The sequence below is a fragment of the Procambarus clarkii genome, chromosome 17 (assembly GCF_040958095.1).
Source record: "Procambarus clarkii isolate CNS0578487 chromosome 17, FALCON_Pclarkii_2.0, whole genome shotgun sequence".
Classification (NCBI taxonomy): Eukaryota; Metazoa; Arthropoda; class Malacostraca; order Decapoda; family Cambaridae; genus Procambarus; species Procambarus clarkii.
In genome coordinates this window covers 17340991-17348708 of record NC_091166.1, presented here as the reverse complement: position 1 = coordinate 17348708, position 7718 = coordinate 17340991, and the positions used below count along the sequence as shown (strand labels likewise).

Below are 7718 nucleotides of genomic sequence, written 5' to 3'. Positions count from 1 at the left end.
ATTCTCTGAATACCTGTCCTCGCCTGTTCTAAGTTTCTCTACCTGTTCTTTCACTGTTTTCTTCTGATGTGACTGTGGAGTAGCTTTGGTTCGGTGTTGGCTTTGTTTGCTATATCATTTTCATAACTTTTCTCTGCTTCTCTTCTCACCCTGACGTACTCATTCCTGGTTCTCTGGTATCTCTCTCTGCTTTCTGGTGTTCTGTTATTCCGGAAGTTCCTCCATGCCTTTTTGTTCAGTTTCTTCGCTTCGATACATGCCCTATTATACCATGGATTCTTCTTTTGTTTCTCGGATTTTTTCTTTTGGGCCGGGATGTATCTGCTTACTGTCTCCTGACACATTTGGGTGACATAGTCCATCATATCTTGTACAGACTTAGCTCTGAGGACTGTGTCTTAAGGTATTTTCCTTAGGAAGCTTCTCATCTCCTCATAATTTCCCTTTCGGTATGCCAGCCTTTTGTTTCCTAGTCCTTTTTCGGGGGGGATAATTCCGAGCTCTACCAGGTACTCAAAGTTCAATACACTGTGATCACTCATTCCCAAGGGTGCTTCCATCTTGACTTCCCTTATATCCTACTCATTTAGGTTAAATATCAGATCAAACATTGCTGGTTCATCTTCTCCTCTCATTCTTGTTGGTTCCTTGATGTGCTGGCTTAGAAAGTTTCTTGTTGCCACGTCCAGCAGCTTAGCTCTCCATGCTTCTGGTCCTCCATGTGGGTCTCTGTTCTTCCAATCTATCTTCCCAATGTTGAAGTCTTCCATGATTAGTAGTCCAGATCCATTCCTGCTAGCAACAGAAGCTGCTCTCTCTATTATGTTAATGATGGCCATATTGTTTCTATCATATTCCTGTCTGGGTATTCTGTCATTTGGTGGTGGATTATATATGACTACGACCTGAACAACCAACTCCTCAAAATCCCAGCCTTTTCTTACTAGCAGAGCTACACCACCCCCACCTCTTCCCCCTCTCTCTTATCTCTCCTCACAGCTCTAGTTTTTCAGTTCCGTAAACCATTTTGTTCCATTTCTTTGTTTTTTATTAATATAAAGGTATTTCACTTTGGATAAGTGCTCAAAAGAAGGCTAGTTCATTACCTATGAACTCAAAGTGGCAACATTCAGGAGGCTCGAAACCCCTCTCCCGTGAGGCTGCATGAATTCGCATTTAATTCCACTATAGCCACCAAGAAAATTAAAAACTATATGAATTTAATCAATCTTTCATTGCAGACTGAAAGCATAAACATACACACTCACATTATATATATATATATATATATATATATATATATATATATATATATATATATATATGTCGTACCTAGTAGCCAGAACGCACTTCTCAGCCTACTATGCAAGGCCCGATTTGCCTAATAAGCCAAGTTTTCATGAATTAATGTTTTTTCGACTACCTAACCTACCTAACCTAACCTAACCTAACTTTTTCTGCTACCTAACCTAACCTAACCTATAAAGATAGGTTAGGTTAGGTTAGGTAGGGTTGGTTAGGTTCGGTCATATATCTACGTTAATTTTAGCTCCAATAAAAAAATATTGACCACATACATAATGAAATGGGTAGCTTTATCATTTCATAAGAAAAAAACTAGAGAAAATATATTAATTCAGGAAAACTTGGCTTATTAGGCAAATCGGGCCTTGCATAGTAGGCTGAGAAGTGCGTTCTGGCTATTAGGTACGACATATATATATATATATATATATATATATATATATATATATATATATATATATATATATATATATATATATATATATATATATATATATATATATATATATATATATATATATATACACACACACATATATCGGCCTGTTGGTCTAGTGGTATGATTCTCGCTTAGGGTGCGAGAGGTCCCGGGTTCAACTCCCGGACAGGCCCGATTACATTTTTTCTTGGTAGAACTGTGACTACATTCTCAGCACGCAATTGAAGATCACAGGCTCGATTCCTTTCTCTTTATACTTGTGTTCACCTTGCAGTAAATAAGTACCAGAGAGCACTACCAAGTAGTAAATAAGTACAATCGACTTGAGAATGGTCCAGGACGGACTGAAACGTCCCTTCACTTTCTAGTTTTTGGTTTGGTCAACATATTTCAGCCACGTTATTGTGACTCTTCGTCTGTAAGTTCCACAGAGTTGTGAAGTTGCTAGCAGGTGAGGGTAAGTGTTTCGACCTTGATACAATCCTAAAGTGTGTGTGTGTGTACTTACCTAGTTCTCACCTAGTTGTGTTTGCGGGGGTTGAGCTCTGGCTCTTTGGTCCCGCCTCTCAACCGTCAGTCAACAGGTGTACAGATTCCTGAGCCTATTGGGCTCTATCATATCTACACTTGAAACTGTGTATGGAGTCAGCCTCCACCACCTCACTTCCTAACGCATTCCATTTGTCAACCACTCTGACACTAAAAAAGTTCTTTCTAATATCTCTGTGGCTCATTTGGGCACTCAGTTTCCACCTGTGTCCCCTTGTGCTTTGCCCCTTGTGTTAAATAGCCTGTCTTTATCTACCCTATCAATTCCCTTGAGAATCTTGAATGTGGTGATCATGTCCCCTCTAACTCTTCTGTCTTCCAGCGAAGTGAGGTTTAATTCCCGTAGTCTCTCCTCGTAGGTCATACCTCTCAGCTCGGGTACTAGTCTGGTGGCAAACCTTTGAACCTTTTCCAGTTTAGTCTTATCCTTGACTAGATATGGACTCCATGCTGGGGCTGCATACTCCAGGATTGGCCTGACATATGTGGTATATAATGTTCTGAATGATTCTTTACACAAGTTTCTGAATGCCGTTCGTATGTTGGCCAGCCTGACATATGCCGCTGATGTTATCCTCTTGATATGTGCTGCAGGAGACAGGTCTGGCGTGATATCAACCCCCAAGACATTTTCTTTCTCTGACTCCTGAAGAATTTCCTCTCCCAGATGATACCTTGTATCTGGCCTCCTGCTCCCTACACCTGTCTTCATGTGTGTGTGTGTGTGTGTGTGTGTGTGTGTGTGTGTGTGTGTGTGTGTGTGTGTGTGTGTGTGTGTGTGTGTGTGTGTGTGTGTGTGTGTGTGTGTGTGTGTACTCACCTATATGTACTCACCTATATGTGCTTGCAGGATCGAGCATTGACTCTTGGATCCCGCCTTTCTAGCTATCGGTTGTTTACAGCAATGACTCCTGTCCCATTTCCCTATCATACCTAGTTTTAAAAGTATGAATAGTATTTGCTTCCACAACCTGTTCCCCAAGTGCATTCCATTTTTCTACTACTCTCACGCTAAAAGAAAACTTCCTAACATCTCTGTGACTCATCTGAGTTTCCAGTTTCCACCCATGTCCCCTCGTTCTGTTATTATTACGTGTGAACATTTGATCTATTTCCACTTTGTCAATTCCCCTGAGTATTTTATATGTCCCAATCATATCTCCTCTCTCCCTTCTTTTCTCTAGTGTCGTAAGGTTCAGTTCCTTCAGCCGCTCTTCATATTCATATGTGTGTGTGTGTGTGTGTGTGTGTGTGTGTGTGTGTGTGTGTGTGTGTGTGTGTGTGTGTGTGTGTGTGTGTGTGTGTGTATGTGTGTCTGTGTGTCTGTGTGTGTACTCAACTAGTTGTACTCACCTAGTTGTGCTTGCAGGGGTTGAGCTCTGGCTCTTTGGTCCCGCCTCTCAACTGTCAATCAACAGGTGTACAGGTTGTGTGTGTGTGTGTGTGTGTGTGTGTGTGTGTGTGTGTGTGTGTGTGTGTGTGTGTGTGTGTGTGTGTGTGTGTGTGTGTGTGTGTGTGTGTGTGTGTGTGTGTGTGTGTGTGTGTGTGTGTGTGTGTGTGTGTGTGTGTGTGTGTGGGTGTGTGTGTGTGTGTGTGTGTGTGTGTGTGTGTGTGTGTGTGTGTGTGTGTGTGTGTGTCTCACCTATTTGTGCTTGCGGGGGTTGAGCTTTGGCTCTTTGATCCCGCCTCTCAACTGTCAATCAACTGGTGTACAGATTCCTGAGCCTACTGGGCTCTATCATATCTACATTTAAAACTGTGTATGGAGTCAGCCTCCACCACATCACTGCCTAGTGCATTCCATCCGTTAACTACTCTGACACTGAAAAAGTTCCTTCTAACGTCTCTGTGGCTCATGTGGGTACTCACTTTCCACCTGTGTCCCCTTGTTCGCGTCCCACCAGTGTTGAATAGTTTATCCTTGTTTACCCGGTCGATTCCTCTGAGGATTTTGTAGGTTGTGATCATGTCTCCCCTTACTCTTCTGTCTTCCAGTGTCGTAAGGTGATTTTCCCGCAGCCTTTCCTCGTAACTCATGCCTCTTAGTTCTGGGACTAGTCTAGTGGCATACCTTTGGACTTTTTCCAGCTTCGTCTTGTGCTTGACAAGGTACGGACTCCATGCTGGGGCCGCATACTCCAGGATTGGTCTTACATATGTGGTGTACAAGATTCTGAATGATTCCTTACACAGGTTCCTGAACGCTGTTCTGATGTTAGCCAGCCTCGCATATGCCGCAGACGTTATTCTTTTTATGTGGGCTTCAGGAGACAGGTTTGGTGTGATATCAACTCCTAGATCTTTCTCTCTGTTCGTTTCATTAAGTACTTCATCTCCTATTCTGTATCCTGTGTTTGGCCTCCTATTTCCACTAACTAGTTTCATTACTTTGCATTTACTCGGGTTGAACTTCAACAGCCATTTGTTGGACCATTCACTCAGTCTGTCTAGGTCATCTTGTAGCCTCCTACTATCGTCCTCAGTTTCAATCCTCCTCATAATTTTTGCATCATCGGCAAACATTGAGAGAAACGATTCTATACCCTCTGGAAGATCATTTACATATATCAGAAACAGTATAGGTCCAAGGACTGACCCCTGCGGTACTCCACCCGTAACGTCTCGCCAATCTGAGACCTCACCCCTCACACTGACTCGTTGTCTCCTGTTACTTAGGTACTCCTGTATCCAATGGAGTACCTTCCCTTTCACTCCAGCCTGCATCTCCAGTTTTTTTCACTAGCCTCTTGTGCGGCACTGTGTCAAAGGCTTTCTGACAATCCAAAAATATGCAGTCTGCCCACCCTTCTCTTTCTTGCCTTATTTTTGTTGCCTGGTCGTAGAATTCAAGTAACCCTGTAAGGCAGGACCTGCCATCCCTGAATCCATGTTGATGCTGTGTTACAAAGTTCTTTCGCTCCAGGTGCTCCACTAGCTTTCTTCACACAATCTTCTCCATCATCTTGCATGGTATGCAGGTTAGGGACACTGGTCTGTAATTCAGTGCCTCCTGTCTATCCCCTTTCTTGTATATCGGGACTACGTTAGCTGCTTTCCAAATTTCTGGCAGTTTCCCTGTTGCCAGTGATTTGTTATACACCATGGAGAGCGGGAGGCACAGTTCTTCTGCTCCTTCCTTTAGTATCCAAGGAGAGATTCCATCTGGGCCTATAGCCTTTGTCACATCCAATTCTAGTAAACACTTCCTTACTTCCCCGCTGGTAATCTCAAACTCTTCCAGTGGTTCCTGGTTAGCTATTCCCTCTCTTATCTCTGGGATTTCTCCTTGCTCTAAGGTGAAGACCTCTTGGAATTTCTTATTCAGTTCCTCACACACTTCCTTGTCGTTTGTAGTGAATCCTTCTGCCCCTATCCTTAATTTCATAACCTGTTCCTTTACTGTTGTTTTTCTCCTGATGTGGCTATGCAGCAATTTAGGCTGAGTCTTTGCCTTGCTTGCGATGTCATTTTCGTAATGTCTTTCTGCCTCTCTTCTCATCCTAACATATTCATTCCTGGCATTCTGGTATCTTTCTCTGCTCTCCAGTGTCCTGTTATTCCTATAGTTTCTCCATGCCCTTTTACTTTGCTGCATAGCTAGCCTACATCTCTGATTAAACCATGGGTTTCTCATCTTCATTTCACTGTTTTCCTTTTGGACTGGGACAAACATGTTTGCGGCGTCCTTGCATTTTTGCGTGATATATTCCATCATATCTTGGGCCGTCTTTTCCCTGAGCTCTGTTTCCCATGCTATATCTGCTAGGCATTTTCTTATATCCTCATAGTTTCCCATTCGGTATGCTAACCTTCTGGTTTCGGTATCCCTTCACGAGTTCCATAACCCTTCTTCAATCAGGTACTCAAACACCAATACACTGTGGTCGCTCATTCCTACTGGGTCCTCAAAACTGATTTCTCTTATGTCAGAGTCGTACAGGGTGAAAACCAGGTCGAGTCTCGCTGGTTCGTCATTTCCTCTCATCCTTGTGGGTTCACTGAAATGCTGGGTTAAGAAGTTTCTAGTGGCCACCTCCAGTAGTTTGGCTCTCCACGTATCCTCGCCTCCATGCGGTTCCTTGTTCTCCCAATCAATCCTGCCGTGATTGAAGTCCCCCATGATGAGCAGGTGGGATCTATTTCTACAGGCAGAAGAGGCTGCCCTCTCAGTTATAGTGTTAACTGCCATGTTGTTGCTTTCATACTCTTGACTGGGTCTTCTGTCATTTGGTGGAGGATTATATATTACTGCTACGACTATCCTTGGTCCTCCCATTGTCATGGTGCCTGCTATGTAGTCTCTGAAACCCTCACAGCCCAGGATAGCCATCTCCTTAAAATTCCATTCCTTTCTCATGAGTAGGGCCACTCCTCCTCCTCCCCTACCTTCCCTCTCTTTCCTTATTATTGTGTACTCCTGGGGAAACATGACATTCGTTATGATTCCAGAGAGTTTTGTTTCAGTGAGTCCAATTACATCTGGGTTCACTTCTTGTGCTCTTTCCCTTAGTTCACTTGCCTTGCTTGTGATCCCATCTATGTTCGAGTACATTGCCTTGAAACTAACTCTCTTCTGCTTCTCCACTGGGGGGGACCTGTGGGGTCTGGGGTGAGCGGGAGCTGGGAGGATCTGGTATGGGGAGACTGGTGGAGGAGGAAGGGCTTGGGGGGGTAGGGGGGAGGGTGAGGGTAGGGGGGGGGTGGGGGGATGGGGGAGAAAGGGGTGTTAGGGGGGCAATAAAGTGGGGAGGGCTTGGAGGGCATGGGGGGAAAGGGAAGGCTGAGGAGATTGAGGAAGAGGGGAGGGTTTTGGGGAGTGGTGGAGAGGGGAAGGCTTAGGTGGGGTGGGGGAGAGTGGGGAGCTAAGGGGGGTGGGGGAGAATGGAGGGCTTGTGGGTGGGAGGGATGGAAGGGCATGTGGGAGAAGGGAGGGCTTGGGAGATGGGGGTGAAGGGAGGTCCTGGGGGGAGGGGGGAGTGGGAGGAGGGGGGTGAGTGGGAGGAGAGGGGTGGGTGGGGGGAGGATGCCTTAGGTGGGTACTTAGTGGGGGGCTGACAGGGGTTGGGGCAGGTAGGGTGTCTGTTGGGTGGAATGAAGGGGTGGTGCCACACTCCCTGTGGCTAATGCAATGTTTGAGGAGGGTTCCCCATTCCCCTCTGGGATTGTAAGGATCGAGGGTGTGACTCCCTGATTCCTTTCTCTCTCCCTGCGCTCCTTCCTCGCGTCTGCTGCTTGCATTCTCTCTTCCCTTGTCATATCCCTCTGCAAGAATACTCTTTTGAACTTCTCTACACCTACTAGACAGCACTTCCTTTCTAATAGTTCCTCTTTCACGATTTCGCTCATGAAAACCACCTTTATGATTCGGTCTCTGTCCTTGTTGTACTTTCCAAGCCTGAAAACCTTTTCAACATTTTGCTCAGCT

At 44.9% G+C, this 7718-nt stretch overlaps 1 non-coding gene across 1 annotated transcript; it reads left to right on the top strand.

Annotated features, from left to right (window-relative positions):
- The first annotated feature begins 1845 nt into the window (after positions 1-1845).
- Positions 1846-1917, top strand: TRNAP-AGG (transfer RNA proline (anticodon AGG)). Its single transcript has one exon. It is a non-coding gene; the product is annotated as a tRNA-Pro (tRNA).
- Positions 1918-7718: the final 5801 nt, after the last annotated feature.